Source organism: Trichosurus vulpecula, chromosome 4 (genome assembly GCF_011100635.1).
Source record: "Trichosurus vulpecula isolate mTriVul1 chromosome 4, mTriVul1.pri, whole genome shotgun sequence".
In the NCBI taxonomy this organism is placed as follows: Eukaryota; Metazoa; Chordata; class Mammalia; order Diprotodontia; family Phalangeridae; genus Trichosurus; species Trichosurus vulpecula.
In genome coordinates this window covers 199559095-199577495 of record NC_050576.1, presented here as the reverse complement: position 1 = coordinate 199577495, position 18401 = coordinate 199559095, and the positions used below count along the sequence as shown (strand labels likewise).

Sequence of the window (18401 nt, the reverse complement as noted above, 5' to 3'; positions counted from 1 at the left end):
ATCTGTCCATGACACCCACAAGTCACATTTTGTTTACTTAACAGTATTTTTAAAATTTTTTTCCAATTACATGTAAAGATAGTTTTCAGCATTCACCTTTGTAAGATTTTGAGCTCCAAATTTTTTCCCTCCCTCACCTCATTTCCCCTTCCCAAACATAGCAAGCGGTCTGATATAGATTATACATGTGCAATCATATTAAACATATTTCCACATTAGTCATGGTGTAAAACAGAACAAAAGGAAAAAACCATGAGAAAGAAAAAAAAAACAAGAAAAAATTGAAAACAGTATGCTTCAATCTATATTCAGACTCCATAGTTCTTTCTATGGATGTGGATAGCATTTTCCACCACAAGTCTTTTGGAATTGTCTTAGATTACTGCATTGCTGACAAGAGCTAAATCTATCATAGTTGATCATCACACAATGTTGCTATTACTGTGTATAATGTTCTCCTGGTTCTGCTCACTTCACCCAGCATCAGTTCATGTAAGTCTTTCCAGGTTTTTCTGAAATCTGCCTGCTCATCATTTATTATAGAACAGTAGTATTCCATCACATTCATATACCTCAACTTCTTCAGCCATTCCCCAATTGATGAGCATCCCCTTAATCTCAAATTCCTTGCCACCACAAAAAGAATTGTTATAAATATTTTTGTACACGTGTATCCTTTTCCTATTTTTATGATCTGTTTGGGATACAGACCTAGTAATGATATTTAAGGATCAAAGGGTATGCACTTATAGCCTTTTGGGCATAGTTCCAAATTGCTCTCTGGCATGGTTGGATCAGTTCACAACTCCACCAACAAAGCATTAGTGTTCCAATTCTCCCACATCTTCTCCAACATTTATCATTTACCTTTTCTGTTACATTAGCCAATCTTATAGGTATGAGGTGGTACCTCAGGGTTGTTTTAATTTGCATTTCTTTAATCAATAGTGATTTAGAGCATGTTTTCATATGACTATAGATATAGCTTTAATTTCTTCATCTGAAAGTACCCATTAATATCCTTTGACCATTTATTAACTGGGGAATGACACAAGTCACATTTTAATCAATTCATGTGGACACACATATTTGACATTGGCACATATACACAAATTACCATAGGTCTAGCAGCTGTCCCTTAAACCCTAAGGGTCCTGAAGAGCCCTAAGGGAGGTGTGAATTGTAAGTCACCAGGTCTTCAGTCTGCGGGTGCCAGAAAACAACAGTTACACATGGGTGGTGCGGTAGGGGTAGGGGCCTCCTTAGAGGTTGTTGTGGATGGTGACTGTGTGATAGGGGTAGAGAGCCAAGCTGGATGCCACTAGTTGTCTGAGGGTACTGCTGTTTCCAGGGCTCATATATTTAGAACAATCTGAATATCTGAATGAAAAAATTAGTAATACATGTTCATGGTGAGATGTAGCTCTGGGATTTTTTCCAGTTCTAATTTAATAGATTTTGAAAGATACATGAAGCAGAGGGTAACTGCTAGACAAAGGTTTGGGAAAAGCCAAAATTCATCCTCCACATAGTTTATAGTAGTCCTCTGAATGTCAGCTTCTCTGAAGTTCGAAAAGGGAGGGAATTCCTATTTCTGGTTCTATTATTTTCCTTTTTTAAAAAAAATATTCAATTCAAAGCATTTTTTCCTCCCTCCCACCTCCCTGCCCCTACCAAAAAAAAGAAAAACAAAAATAAACCCATTATAGCAAATATACATAGTCCAAAAAATATGTCTTAGACAAATCCCTGAGACCATTACATCTTTATCGGGAAGTGGGTAGCATGTTTCATCGATATTCATATGGCATCATGGTTGGTCATTATACTGATCAGAGTTCTTAAATCTTTCAAAGTTGTTTGTCTTTACATCATGGTTATTATCATGTAGATTACTTGCCTGGTTTTGCTCACTTCACTTTGTATCAACTCATACAGATCTTCCCAGATTTCTCTAAAACTGTGACTGTCATCATTTATAATATTCCATTACATTCGTATACCATAATTTGTTCAGTCATTCCCCAATAGATGGGCACTCCCTCAATTTCTAGTTCTTTGCCACTACAGAAAGTGATGCTATAAATGTTTTTGTACATATATGGGTCCTTTTTCTCTTTCTTTGCTCTCATTTGCATTCTCATTTCTTTGCTCTCACTACTAGGTTACAGACCTAGTAGTGATATGGCTAAGACAAAGGGTATGCACAGATTAACATTTGAGCCTAGCTCCAAATTGCTTTCCAGTGGCTAGACCACTTCACAATTCCACCAACAATGCATTAGTGTGCCCGTTGTCCGACAACTCTCCCAATATTTGTCATTTTCCTTTTTTGTTAAATTTGTCAATCTGTTGGGTATGAGGTTAATAGCTCAGATTTGCTTTAATTTCTAATTCTCTAATTGTTGGTTATATGTGACATTTTTAAAAATATGGTTGTTGACAGTTTGGATTTCTTCCTCTGAAAACTGCCTGTTCATTTCTTTTGACCATTTATCAAAATTAAGGAATGGTACTTATTCTTATAAAATCCTACTTCTTTCCCAGAGCCCTCTCATGTGTCCAACATTATAATTTTGAAAGGGTTTATTGATTTTATTCAGCTCCTCTGTATTCAAAATGAACAGAAACTAATTGAATTGAAATATGCAATGTTGTATCTGCCTATGCCAAGCTGAAATTGGGAACTTAGAGAAAAATACGATGAACCTGAAAAAGAACGTCCTGGATCTCCAGGTTTAGCTGCCTTCCTATTTCTTTTTTCTGAACATTGGTTCAGAGTCTACATTTCCTGAGAACAAGCATTCCAAGTCATAGAGATTACCTTTTGAGTAATTCTGAATTTGAGTTTTATTTACTTACATATTATATACATATGCTACTATACTAATAATTATGTACATTATAAAACTAACAAAAATATAAAGATGAAATATTTGATCCTTGAGTAAACATAGGGAATCATTAGTTTATTGGGTAGAGGAGTGACATGGTTGAAGGTAGCCTTTAAGATTATTAATTTCATAGGCTTGTATAGAATGAATCAGAATGTGGAAAGATGAGATAGGAGGACCAATTAGGAGACTATATATTGCAACAGCCTAGGTGATGAATGATGAGAACCTGAATGAGTATATTGGCTGTGTGAGTGGTGAGAAGGGGACAGACGCAAGAGATGTTGCAAAAGTAGAAACATCAAGATTTTGGCAGCTGATTGTATATTTGGGGTGAAAGAGAATAGTAGCTGCTCAAACTGAGGTTATAAACCTGGATGAGTGGAAGGATTGTGATGTCCTTGACAGGAAGTTTGCAAAAGGAATGAATTTCAAAGATTCCAACTATCAAGGCAAGAACTCACTATTCAACAAAAACAGTTGGGAAAACTGGAATGCAGTCTAGCAGCCAGTAAGTCAATAAGCATTTATTAAGTACCTCTTGTGTGCCAGGCACTGTGCTAAGCCCTGGGGATACAAAAAGAGGCAAAAGATAGTCCCTAGGAGCTCACAATATAACGGGGGAAACAACAAACAAATATGTACAAACAATACATACAGGGTCAAAAGGAAATAATGACCAAGGGAAGCCGCTGTATCGATAATGTATTTTTGCTTACTTTGAAGATCTTCCCCATCCATTAATAGGCCCATGTGACCTGCTTATGTCACAGGAAGCCTAAGTTAACATGTAGTGGGAAGAGCTTGCTGAATGAGTAGAACAGCAAAGGGTGGAGCAGGAAGAAAGGAGAAGTCAGAGAAGTTAGAGCTGAGGGAGAGAGAGGCAGCAGGCAGCTAGCTGTGAGTGTTTGTTTCTGGGAAGGCCCCCGGGGAGGGGGGGTGGCTTTGGATGGAGTTGTTCTCTGTGGTGATAATGTGTTCAAATTTCTTTGTTGCTATGATGGATTCGGTTTACTGGTGTGGGGATTTGGCTTTCTGGTGTCTGAATAAATGTTTTGCTTCTGTCTTCTATATGGAGAGTCTGTTATATTTTGTGATTCAGAACCACGCCAGCATATTCATAGTAATAGCAACCACTGTGAATATTGTCTTGGCAATACATTTGGCATCAGGAACAGGATTTCAAGGTATAAAATCTCCATTTAGAGGCAGAAGGGCTTTAGAGGAAGAAATGGGTATCCCAGGATAGGAGGATTTATCTTATTCCTCTCTTGCAAGGGAATGGGCTAAAGGCACTGGACCCTATGAAAACTGGGAACAGAAGCTACAGAAGGGAGAACCTAGAGATTTGGAAAGATGTTTGAAAGGAATTCAAATTAAACCAGGGAAAGAATTTCAAGGAGTGTACAGAAGAGGCTGGATTTTACTAACAGGTTACTATATCACATGTAAAAGCACGGACAAACTGTTGAAGGAGAAAGCTCAGATGGTTCGGGAATTGGCTAGCTTGCATCGGAATCTTTCTGTGCCACAGCATTCTGGCTCTTCTTCAGAAGAGTAAGATGGGGGCTCTCGGATTGTAGAACAAATTACTATTTGGGAGTTGACTGGTTTGCATGAGATCATGCTGTTGTTCATTTAGCTAAGAAAAAAAAAAGCAAAAAAGAAAGTGCATTCAACTCTGGCACAGACTGAGCCTAGTTGCCGCGATGATGAGTGCCAGAAGACTGCATGGACAGAAAATGAAACAATATTAGATAAGGCTCAGGCAGAAGGATGTCTAATACTACGAAGAAAGCAGAAGAACCAGAGAGGCAACAAAGTGTTCTGAGAGATACTTGAGGATTTTACTCAGCAGGAGGTCATAAATATTTTGAGTCCATCCACACAAAGGATAAGAGATGGTGAGAATCAGTGATGAAGGGGCCACAGGAGTATGGGTAGATAGTGTGGATTGCTTGAAATTCATAGGTATTAGTCAGAATCCTTTTGTACAGCAAGCTTTTAGGGATTACCATATGCAAGGAGGTAACAAGATGATTAATCTGTTAGTTTTAGCAGCAGATGGATGTAGTAAGGAGTATCCTACTGACTCTATGTGGCCCAGCGCAGATAGGCCTTGGTATTCACTTAGGGACTATATGAGAAAGTTAAAGGAGGAGGTAACGAAGACTGCAATTATGATGGGAAAGGCAGATGCATACTATGATATCCCCTTAGGAGTTTCTCATAGAAATAGCATAGATTATAAGCACCTAGTTCTGACTCTACTAACCGGGGAGGTAGGGTACCCTCTTTTGGAAGTGCTGTATAAGATTTCACAGTTAAGTGATTTAGGGGACTGGGGAAAAGATAAATTTCCTCCAGAGAGAAGAGTGAATATCCAGTAGATTCAAAGTCAGAATAGATTGACAAGAAGAAAATTGTTTACTGCTCTATTGAGAGCAGGGGTAGATTTTGGAAGAATAGATGCTATTCCAACTAATGAACTATAAAAAATGCACTGAGAAAAGGGGGCTTAATAGTAGATGGAATAGAGAAGTAAGAACTGCCCCTACAGATCCTACTGAATCCTTGTATCCAAGTGTGTCACAGCTTCAGGGAGAATAGAAAATAGGCCAAGCCCCAGCTCAGATTAAAGAAATACACAGATGGGATTAATCCCATATTAATCTGACAATATATTGGAAAAATGAATTAAATACTGTAACTAGGGCATTAATAGATACTGGGGCAAAGGCCTCCCTTACACATGGAAACCCTGATAAGTTTAAACATGGAACTCCTATTACAATCATAGGACTGGGAGGGGCTGAAATATCAGCCAGGCAAGTTAAACTAATGATTAAAATTGGACAATTATTTAAGAAAGAATATACTGTGGTAATTGTACCCAATCCTGAATACATCATTAGAATAGATATATTTGGGGGGAAGAGCCAAGATGGCAGCTGGAAAACAGGGGCTTGCATGAGCTCCCCACCAGGTCTCTCCAAAAACCTATAAAAATGGCTCTGAACAAATTCTAGAACTGCAGAACCCACAAAATAGCAGAGGGAAGCAGGGCTCCAGCCCAGGACAGCCTGGATGGTCGCTGGGTAAGGTCTATCGTGCACGGAGCTGGGAGCGGAGAGGAGAGCAGAGCCCAGTGTGGGCAGTGGCAGGACCAACCAGACCAGGAGCCCGGTGGAACAGGCCCTAGCAACCTGAATCAGTGAGCTGTGGCAGTTACCAGACTTCTCAACCCACAAACACCAAAGACAATAGAGAAGGTTAGTGGGAAAAGCTGCGGGGGACAGAGTGAAAAGAGTTCGCAGTTCAGCCACCGCCCCAAGGACAGCAGGGGTGGTGCAGCTACAGAACTACAGCTGCAGTTGCTTCTGGCCCCAGGCCCACCTGGTGGGAAGAGTTAAGTGGTGGATCAGAGCACGAGTGCACAGCCTGCTTAAGATCTGAGTCGAGTCCAGGTTGGTAGTTCTTGGGGAAGGAGGAGTGCTGGTGTGGCAGAGCTGGCTGTATAGAAATAGCTTTGAAAACCACAACACATCCCCTCAAGCTTGGAACAAAGTACTCTTTATTCTACAAGCAGTCATACCCCAACAAAAAACTCAAAGATCAAGTAAGTTGGCTGGGAACATGGCCAAGCAGCAAAAATGCACTAAGATTCAATCTCAGACTTTGGAATCTTTCTTTGGTGACAAAGAAGACCAAAGCATACAGCCAGAAGAAGTCAACAAAGTCAAAGAGCCTATATCAAAAGCTGCCAAGAAAAACATGAACTGGTCTCAGGCCATGGAAGACCTCAAAAAGGATTTGGAAAACCAAATTAGAGAAGTAGAGGAAAATTTGGGAAGAGAAATGAGAAGGATGAGAGAAAACCATGAAAAACAAGTCAATGACTTGCTAAAGGAGACCCCCAAAAATACTGAAAAAAATATTGAAGAAAACAACACCTTAAAAAATAGACTAACTTAAATGGCAAAAGAGCTCCAAAAAGCCAATGAGGAGAAGAATGCCTTGAAAGGCAGAATTAGCTAAATGGAAAAGGAGGTCCAAAAGACCACTGAAGAAAATACTACCTTAAAAATTAGATTGGAGCAAGTGGAAGCTAGTGACTTTATGAGAAATCAAGATATTATAAAACAGAACCAAAAGAATGAAAAAGTGGAAAACAATGTGAAATATCTCATTGGAAAAACCACTGACCTGGAAAATAGATCCAGGAGAGAGAATTTAAAAATTATTGGACTACCTGAAAGCCATGATCAAAAAAAGAGCCTAGATATCATCTTTCGAGAAATAATCAAGGAGAACTGCCCTGATATTCTAGAGCCACAGGGCAAAATAGAAATTGAAAGAATCCATCGATCGCCTCCTCAAATAGATCCCAAAAAGAAACTCCTAGGAATATTGTTGACAAATTCCAGAGCTCCCAGATCAAGGAGAAAATATTGCAAGCAGCCAGAAAGAAACAATTTGAGTATTGTGGAAAAACAATCAGAATAATACAAGATCTAGCAGCTTCTACATTAAGAGATCGAAGGACTTGGAATATGATATTCCGGAGGTCAATGGAGCTAGGATTAAAACCAAGAATCACCTACTCAGCAAAACTGAGTATCATGCTCCAAGGCAAAATATTGACTTTCCATAAAATAGAGGACTTTCAAGCTTTCTTAGTGAAAAGACCAGAGCTGAATAGAAAATTTGACTTTCAAACACAAGAATCAAGAGAAGCATGTAAAGATAAACAAGAAAGAGAAATCACAAGAGACTTACTAAAGTTGAACTGGAAAGATGATATGTATGATTCATGAGACCTCAGTATTAGGGTAGCTGAAAGGAATATGCATATATATACATATATATATGTATATATATATATGTGTGTGTGTGTGTGTGTATACATATATATGTGTGTGTGTGCATGCGCGCGTGTGTGTGTGTGTTTATGTAGGTGTATATACATATATATAGACAGAGGGCACAGGGTGAGTCAAATCTGAAGGGATGATATCTAAAAAAAAATCAAATTAAGGGATGAGAGAGGAACATATTGAGAGAGGGAGAAAGGGAGAGATAGAATGGGGTAAATTATCTCGCATAAAAGTGACAAGGAAAAGCGGTTCTGTAGGAAGGGAAGAGGGGCAGGTGAGGGGGAATGAGTGAATCTTGCTCTCATTGGATTTGACCTGAGGAGGGAATACCATACACACTCAATTGGGTATCTTACCCCAAAGGAAAGAAGGAGGAAGAAGATAAAAAAGGGGGGATGATATAAGGGAGGGCAGATGGGGGAGAGGGTAATCAAAAACAAACACTTTCAAAAAGGAACAGGGTCAAGGGAGAAAATTCAATAAAGGGGGATAGGTTAGGAATGAGCAAAACATAGTTAGTCTTTCACAACATGAGTATTGTGGAAGGGTTTTGCATAATGATACACATGTGGCCTATGTTGAATTGCTTGCCTTCTTAGGGAGGGTCTGGGGGGAGGGAGGAGGGGAGAGAATTTGGAGCTCAAAGTTTTAAAAACAGACATTCAAAAACAAAAAAAAAGTTTTTGCATGCAACTAGGAAATAAGATACACAGGCAATTGGGCATAGAAATTTATCTTGCCCTACAAGAGAAGAAGGGAAAAGGGGATCGGAGGGGAGTGGGGTGACAGAAGGGAGGGCTGACTGGGGAACATGGCAACCAGAATATATGCCATCTTGGAGTGGGTGGGAGGGTAGAAATGGGGAGAAAATTCATAATTCAAACTCTTGTGAAAATCAATGCTGGAAACTAAATATATTAAATAAATAAAATAAACATATATTTAATTGTCAGGTCAAAAAAAAAAGAATAGATATATTTAAAGTTATGACCCTAAATTTACCTGAGGGGAGATATCAATTTGCAGTAAGGAAGATAGGAATTAATATAGTTTTACTGGGAAAAATAAAAATGGACCCAATCACTTTACCTGAATCTTCTGAAGTAATTACTTTAAAGCAATATAGTGTGCCAGGTGGGCAAGATGAAATTACCAATACTATAAAGGAATATGTTGAGGCAGGAGTGTTGGTCCCTACAAGCACTCGATGGAATCATCCTGTCAAATGGGATGTGGAGAGTGACAGTGGATTATAGATAAATGAATAAGGTGACTCCTCCCTTGTATACTGCTGTTCCAGATACTGTTACCTTAATAGAAAGAATCCAGAAATATGATGGGACTTGGTACGCAGTTATTGATTTAACCAATGCTTTCTTTACTATCCCAATAGATTCTAAACAATACGGCTAGTTTGCTTTCATGTGGCAGGGAAGACAATATAATTTTACCAGCCTTCCACAAGAATATCTGCATAGCCTCACTATTTGTCACAGGATTGTGGCTGAATATTTGGATGAATTAAAGCTACCTAAATGTACTTAGCTACTACATAGATGATATTATGATACAAAGAAAAGATGTAAAAGAAGCGGAGAAGAATTTGACACTTTTAATTAAGAATATGAAAAGCAAAGGGTGGGAAATTTACCCTGCAAAGATTCAAGAGCCAGCTCAAACCATAAAATTTTGGGGTATACAATGGAATAAGGGTCTGCAAGAGATTCTTTCACAAACTCGACAAAAGATTCAGGATTTCCCTATCCCTATGAATAAGAAAGAGGCCCAAAAGTTTATAGGACTATTTGGATATTTGAGGCACCACATTCCACATCTAGGACAGATTTTGAAACTCTTATATAAAGTTACTAGGAAAAAATATGAATTTGTTTGGGGACTTGAGCAGAGTAAAGCTTTTGAAGAAGCCAGGGATGCTATACAATTGGCCCTAGATTTATGGCCTATGCAAAGTGGACCGGTGGAATTACAAGTGACTGTATAGGATGAACATGCAAATTGGAGTTTATGGCAAAAACAACAAGGCCAAAATGTACCCTTAGGATTTTGGTCTAGGAAACTTCCTTCATCTGGATTTCAATACACCCCTTTTGAAAAGCAGTTGTTAGTTGCATATCGGGCTTTGGTAGAGATTGAATAACTGACTCTGGGCCATGAAGTAATATTAAGGCCTGGAATCCCAATTATGACTTGGGTAATGAGTACCCCAGCTTCTCACAGAATTGGACATGCACAAGAGGCTAGCATAATTAAATGGAAATGGTATATCCAAAATAGATATAAAGCAGGCAAAAGCGGAGTTTCTCTTCTACATGAATCTATATCAAACAGAGACACTGAAATGATAAACCCCCTGAAGCAAGGCAACAGTTGGTACAGTCCTTGGTAAAATGGAATGAGGGATTAACTGAAAAACAAAAGAAGCATGCATGATTTACTGATGGGACAGCAAAATATTGGGCCATAAAAGACACTGGAAAGCCGTAGCCTATATCCCATGTATTAGGCGGACTTTGGAGTGTACTGGGACAGGTAGAAGTGGTCAGTATGCTGAATTTATGGCAGCACATCAAGCTATTAAACAGAGGAGGACAGTGTCATATATTCACTGATTCATGGGTGGTAGCTAATGGGTTAGCTACACGGATGCCCTTGTGGAAAAATCAAAATTGGGAAATTCATAGCAAGCAAGTCTGGGGCAAAGAATTATGGGAAGATATATGGGACATGTCTTTGGTTACTAATTTGTCAGTTTTTCATGTAGATGCTCACATGGACCTCACCACACCAGAACGTGAGTACAAGTCACATGCTGATCGACTAGCAAAGATTGCTATTCAACATGTTGGTCTACTCTGACACCAGCTGATGATCTGGTACTAGCAAAATGGGTCCATCAAATGGCCAGCCATTTAGGGTTCCACAAACCATTGGGCACAAGATTGAGGTATTAGTATCTCTCATTCATTGTTAAAACAAGTAGCAGAAGAATGTTATATATGTCAATTGGAAAAGAAATGAACTATCCCTAGAGTACTAACTGGAGAGATAGCAAGGGGAAAAGTTCCAGCCCAAATTTGGCTGATAGATTATATTGGACCACTACCCCAAGATAAAAGGATGTAAATTTATATGTACTCTTGTTGATACCTATTCAGGTGTACTAGTCCTCATAAGAATGCAACTCAGAAGAACACCTGTAAAACTCTAGATATCATAAGTCTATATTATGAAACCCCAATGCAGATTCAAAGTGACAATGGGTCACATTTCAAAGGTAATGAAATGAAGAGATATTGTGTATTCAGCAATAGAAAATGGATATATCATGTTCCATATTATCTACAAGCATCTGGGTTAATTGAAAGAACTAATAGATTACCAAAAGAACAGTTAAGGAAGTTAAGTTCTAATAATTCGTATCAACATTGGAAGGACAATTTGTTCACTGCTTTACATAATTTGAATTAGACCATTGGGAGAAAGTACACCTCTAGCCAGAATGATGATCCCAAATCTGCAAATTAGAAAACAGCAAACACATAAGATCCCAAATATCGAGTATTAGACAGTGAGGCAAAATGTCCCAGCTCCATATCCAGGAACACCTGGTTCAGAAGAATATGATTTACATTGTTTGGAGAACTTTTGGTTGGATAAAAAAGAAATAAGAAAAATCTCTACTGGAATATGTATGAGAATCCTGAAGAATCATTTTGGATGGATGTTACCTAAATCAGAATTAGCAGCTCAAGGAATACATGTATTGGCTGGAGTGACAGATTCTAATTATCAAGGAGAAATTATTGTGACATTCAAAATTTGGGCGAAGAACCCATATAGTTTTGTAAAAATGATAGAATATTTCAAATGATTATTATTCCCTGTGAAACAATACCCCTTGTGAAAACCGACCCTCTGTTCAGTTAAGGTTCAGATTCAGATTTGCACTGGCAATAAAACACACTCCTGAGAGATCATGGTTTTTATTGAAAGACAGGGAAGATACTCTAACAAACACAATTAACACAACAAAGACAAAGACACAAACAACATAGATTCATCACCTCTGGGGAACTCCAGCACTTAATCCTCTCAAAGCTGAGCCGGTTCCTGGTTTATACAGCCCTGCTCAATCAAAGCCCAAGAGGGAAACTGATCCCAGGAAGCTTCTTCTCCATAGTGAGATCCCACTAGCTTGTTCCACGTGGGGACTTTTATAGCTTCCTGAACAAGGAGGACCTACTGCTAACTGTCCCGGATGTTCCCCTCCAGAAGAGGCAGCCACTCCCCTTGGGAGGGGAAGATCTTGTCAATCATTTTGTTTTTGAGAATTGGCTAGGTCCTCAAGAAGCAGTTTCGGAATTTCCTGTCCTTTGTCTTAAGAGTTACCTGTTCTTTGTTTGGGCCTATCTCCTAGTGTATTCCATTGAGAGGATGTCTGAGAGGTTAATGTCTGATTCTTTATTCCAAGCTGGAAACTCTAAAGATCTTGCAGGAGCTGGGGGGTGGGGGGGAGGAAGAAAAGCCAGGCTTACAGTATAATATGGAAGATCTTCTATAATGATTTATCTTTCATCCTCCTTCCAAAATAACTAGCAGAGAAACTGAAGGGTTTGGTTCTACTGATAGAATAAAATTGGGAATTAAAGTATAGGTAAAACAGAAGTCAGATGATGTTCCAAAGGCTGCAGAAATTACAGCACATGGGAAGGATAATACTGTAACTGTTGTTTATTCGGGAGATGATTACCAAATTGTACCCTTAACTCATATATTATACCGTGAATGAGACTATGATAATGGATTCATGGACTCCAGAAACACAGTTGACCCTATACCTACCCTGCTTCTGGTGATTGTCTCCTTGTTTCTTTTTGGCTTTTTGTCTGTCAAATTTGTTTCCTAGATTTGTTTCCTGCAGGCTTAGTACCCTCTACCTACAGATGCCTGATTGCTTAAGCCGGGTATCACCCTCTGCTCACGACTGTGATGTGTCACCCCTGGACCTGTCATTGACCAAGTTCTGGATGCCAGCTAAAGAGCTGACCTCTTGAATGGGACTCTTGCCCTCTCAGGGCAAGGACAGCTCTATGTACAATTTCAGCAGGAAGTAGCTATCGAGGACAAGACCTTCACCCCTTAGCCCAAGATTTTGAGCCCCATTCATTGGAGGGGGGAATGATGATATCGTTTACGTGCTTATTTTGTGTTATGCCTGTTATATTGTTGTAAAGTTCTATTGATACCAGTTGCCACATGACCTATGTAATGGATAAGAAAGATCTTGGGGCTGAATGTATTGATAATATATTTTTGCTTAATTTGAAAATCTTCCCCATCCATTAATAGGCCCATGTGACCTGCTTATGTCACAGGAAGCCTAAGTAACATGTAGTGGGAAGGGCTTGCTGAATGAGTGGAACAGCAAAGGGTGGAGCAGGAAGGAAGTTGGCCGGAGCTGAGGGAGAGAGAGGCAACAGGCAGCTAGCTGTGAGTGTTGGTTTGTGGGAAGGCCCCAGCAGGGGGGGATGGCTTTGGATGGAGTTGTTCTCTGTAGTGATAATGTGTTTAAATTTCTTTGTTGCTATGATGGATTCAGTTTACTGGTGTGGGGATTTGGCTTTCTGGTGTCTGAATAAATGTTTTGCTTCTGTCTTCTATATGGAGAGTCTGTTATATTTTGTGATTCAGAACCACACCAGCATATTCATAGTAATAGCAACCACTGTTTATATTGCCTTGGTTATACAGTCACGAGAATTAAGGGTTGGGAAGGGTGGCATAAACTAGGTATAGATTAAGATCTCATACTATATACCAAGATAAGCCTCAAAAGGAGACATGACTTAGACATACAGGGTGATAAATTAGATGAGTTAGGAAATTAGGAGTTAGGAAGAAATTACCTGTCAGATCTATGGATAGGAGAAGAGTTCAAGACCAGACAAGAGAGAGAAAATATCACAGAAGGTAAAATGAATAATTTTGAGTCAATAAAATTAAAAACTTTTTGCACAAATAAAACTAATACAGCTAAAATTAGAAGAGAAGCTGCAAGATGGAGAAAAATTTTTGTAGTAAGTTTCTACGAAAAAGTTCTCATTCTGAGATATATACGGAATTGAGTCAAATGTATGAGAATAAGAGCCATTCGCCAATTGATAATGGTCAAAGGATATAAACAGGTAGTTTTCAGAGGAAAAACCCAAGCTATCAATAGCCATATTAAAAAAAACTCTAAATCTCTAATAATTAGAGAAATGTAAATTAAAACAACTCTGAAGTAATATCCCACACCTATCAGATTGGCAATGTTAATGAAAAAGGGAAAATGACAAATGCTGCAGAGGCTGTGGAACAACAGGTACATTAATGCACTGCTGGTGGAGCTGTGAAGTGGCCCAGCCATTCTGGAAAGCAATTTAGAACTATGCCAAATCCTTTTTTCACTTACTTTATTCTTTTTCATGTTTTTTTTTCTTTTGATGTTTCTTTTTTCACAACTGTGACTAACATGGAAATAAGTTTTACATGATAGCACATGTATAACCTATATCAAATTGTCTACCATTTTAGGAAAAGGGGAGAGAAAGGAAAGAGAAAAATTTGGAACTCAAAATCTTGTAAAAATGAATGCTAAAAATTGTTTTGACATGTAATTGGAGAAAAAATACTATTTAAATTAAAAAAAAACTATGCCCAAAAGCTAATTAAACTGTGCATACCCTTTGACCCATAGATACTGCTACTAGGTCTATCTATATCCCAAAGAAATCAAAGAAATAGGAAAAGAGCTATACATACAAAATATTTTTATTTTATTTTAGTAGTAGCAAAAAAACTGGAAACTAAGGAAGTGCCCATCAATTTGGAGATGTCTAAACAAATTATGGTATATTAATTATGGTATATTAATGAAATGGATAATCAGTGAGGGATGGTTTGAGAAGCCTGTGAAGACCTTTACGAACCGATACAGAATGAAGTGAAGAGAACCAGGAGAATGATATATACAATAATAACATTAGTAAAGAGAAACAACTTTGAAAGATTGATCAACTATGATCTCAAAGGACTCGTGATGAAACATGCTAGCTAGACAGACTCAAGATGAAGAATACTTACATTTTCAGATACAATTAATGTGGAACTTTGCAGGGGGGCGGGGCTTGACTGCACCTGTTTGTTACAATTTTTTTCTCATTAGGGAGGGAGTAGAAGGGGAATATAGAATTTAAATAACAAACAGAGTCGGCGGTTTGAACAAGACCTAGACGGAACTGGGGGGCCGGCGAGATAGGAGATGCGGCGCCTCGAGAAGCCGAAGATGGCAGTTAACGTGTATTCAACTTCAGTAACTAGTGATAATTTGAGTCGACATGATATGCTGGCCTGGATCAATGAATCTCTGCAGTTGACTTTGACAAAGATTGAACACTTATGTTCAGGTGCTGCCTATTGTCAGTTTATGGACATGCTTTTCCCTGGTTCCATTGCTCTAAAGAAAGTGAAGTTTCAAGCAAAACTGGAACATGAATACATTCAGAACTTCAAGATCCTACAAGCAGGTTTTAAGAGAATGGGTGTTGACAAAATAATTCCTGTGGACAAATTAGTGAAAGGAAAATTTCAGGACAATTTTGAATTTGTTCAATGGTTCAAGAAATTTTTTGATGCAAACTATGATGGGAAAGACTATGACCCTGTAGCAGCTTGACAAGGCCAAGAAACAGCAGTAGCCCCCTCCCTCATGACTCCAGTTTTGAATAAGCACTGGTTCCAGTGGTGCAGCTCCACAGAGGCCCATTTCTACACCGAGAACTACGGCACCTTCCAAGACAGGCCCTGGCATGGTCAGAAAGAATCCAGGTATGGGAAATGGAGATGATGAGTCAGCAGAATTAATCCAACAGATCAATGTATTGAAACTCACTGTTGAAGACTTGGAGAAAGAGAGAGACTTCTACTTTCGAAAGCTAAGGAATACTGAATTGATCTGTCAGGAAAATGAAGGGGAAAGTGATCCAGTGTTGCAGAGGATTGTGGAGATTCTCTATGCCACAGATGAAGGCTTTGTGATACCTGACGAAGGGGGACCACAAGAGGAGCAAGAAGAGTATTAATAACCCTTGTACTGTACCAGTAGAGCAGCAACATCTGAATTCTTCACCCCAAATCATGTGCTTAACTGTAAAACACTCCCTTTTATTATTTTTAGAGGACTCACTCACTGGTTTCTTTTCATAAGCAAAAAGTACCTCTTCTTAAAGTGCACTTTGCAGAAGTTTCACTCCTTTTCCAATGGGTTTTGAGTTAGGAGTTTTTATCTTGTGGCAGAGCAGTATTAACATCTAGCTGGTTCACTTAGGGAACAAAGAGGCAGACCTTGAGAACTCACTATTTGGTTTCTGGTAAACACACTGCTATCTGAAAAAGTTGTTTTTATGTAACATACTGAAAATGGAAACTTAAAATAGAGCAATGTGAGGACAGCTCACAGAATGGATTAGCTAATGTGAAATCTCAGCATAGAACTAAATAAATGCCTTAAGAGTATTTAAAAATGTTTCCATATATCAAATTATAAAATGTATGACAGCACAATATGTGCTACATATTGTGGTTAGAAAGAACCTAACCTCATACATGACTGTCTGAGAAGCCCTGTGGTGCTCTTTTAGTACTTACAGGTGTAAAAATTGATCAAAATGCAAAATAAAGAAATTTATTCTAGAAATAACAAACAGAGTCACTGAGGCATCTTTTTCTTTTTAATGCAGACAATAGAAGGAAAATTAGAACTACAGACAAGCATGACAGCTTTTGAAAGATACAGACTGAATTTACTGTATCCTTAAAAAGAAAAGCAAGCTATACATAATAGAAATCTATAGTTTCATGTACAATTCTCTTTTTCTGCTCTATATATGTTAATTTTACTTGGTTTTATTAGATTCAGAATAAAAATAAACTATTTTTAAAAATTTTAACAATTAAAGAAAAGCTTTTTTGTACAGTTGTGACAATGAGAAGAAAACACATAATATTTCTTCTATATTTGTAGTTTTTTTAGCAAAAAAGTTGTTTATTTTCTTAGTGATAATAAGAAAATGGAGTGAATTCATTTTACAACATAAATTTGTTTTTGAAACTTGTCTATTTGGTGGAATCTTTTCTTTTAAATGCTTACTACTCTGTGTAATCTACATTTGTCCCACCCACAGAGTCATTACCATGAAAACTAGGTATCTTTCTGGCAAGGCAGGTAGATTCCCCAGAGTTCCTGAGGTTCTGGTGGTCTGTGCTTGATCCTGAGTGGATTTCTGAGAAGAAGCCAAGCTGCTGAAGGAGAGGAAGTGCTATGTAAGACTGATGGAAGATCGGGATGAGGCATCTCATGGACTCCAGATAATTCTAGCATGGAGCTGGCAACGGTTGAAGCAATTATGAGAGCCAAAACTGAGCTGCTGATCAGGCATGAAATGTGAGAGGTGAAAAGGTCACAGCCAACCCTGGAGCCTGTAAGGAGCATCAGCCTAATTAACAGCATCTTTCTTTCCCCTATCCTTTGTTCCTGTTGGGGGAAGCCATTTTGCATTCATTTGCTGCTTTTCTCCTTGTTCCTTCCTGGCAGTTCGTCCAAGTAACCAACGTTGGGGAATTTCAACTTCCCTAACTATTTACTTTCATATCTATGCTGTTTTAATTATTATAATAATAATTACATTTTTATTAGAATAATCATCTTATTATGAAACTTAATGCCATAAGCTCTGATAGTGCTTATTAAATGCATAGATTGAGAGTGAGGAAGATAGGGAGAGAACCAAATCCTTTAAAGGGATGAGAGATAATTTATCCCCTAAATGGAACCTGGGAGAAAAGGGGCAGAGGTAAAGGCAGAATGCCTGTGCAATTGATTATCAATGTATTAGAGATTATTTGAACCCTAGACATATTTTTCTTTTTAATACATTTTATTTATTTTGTTAAATGTTTTCCATTTATGTGCAAAAAAAGTTTATAACATTCATTTTTTAAAAGTTGAGTTCCAAATTCTCTCCCTTCCTCCAACTGCTCCCCCCTCGAGAAAGCTAGCAATTTGATATCCATTATATATGTGAAGTCATGCAAAACATATTTCCATATTAGCCATGTTGCAAAAGAAAATGCAGACAAAAAAAAACCCACAAGAAAAAAAAAACTTAAAAAAGTTTCCTTCCATTGGCATTCAGAATTTATCAGTTCTCTCTCTGGAGGTGGATAGCATTTTTCATTGTGGGTCCTTTGGAATTGTGTTGGATCATCGTCTTGATCAGAGTAGTTATGAGCTAAGTCTTTCACAGTTGATCATCCTTACAATATTGCTGTTACTGTGTACAATGTGCTGGTTCTGTTCACTTCACTTTGCATCAATTCATATATGACTTTCCAGGTTTTTCTGAAAGCATCTTGCTTGTCATTTCTTATAGCCTAATAGCATTCCATCACAGTCATATACTATAACTTGTTTAGCTATTTCCCAATTGATGGGCATCCCCTCAATTTCCAATTCTTTGCCACCACAACAAGAGCTCCTCTAAATATTTTTGTATGAATAGTGAGCCTT

General features: G+C 38.3%; 1 pseudogene; it reads left to right on the top strand.

Annotated features, from left to right (window-relative positions):
* Window positions 1–15108: 15108 nt before the first annotated feature.
* On the top strand, window positions 15109–16385 carry LOC118847600 (annotated as a pseudogene).
* Window positions 16386–18401: the final 2016 nt, after the last annotated feature.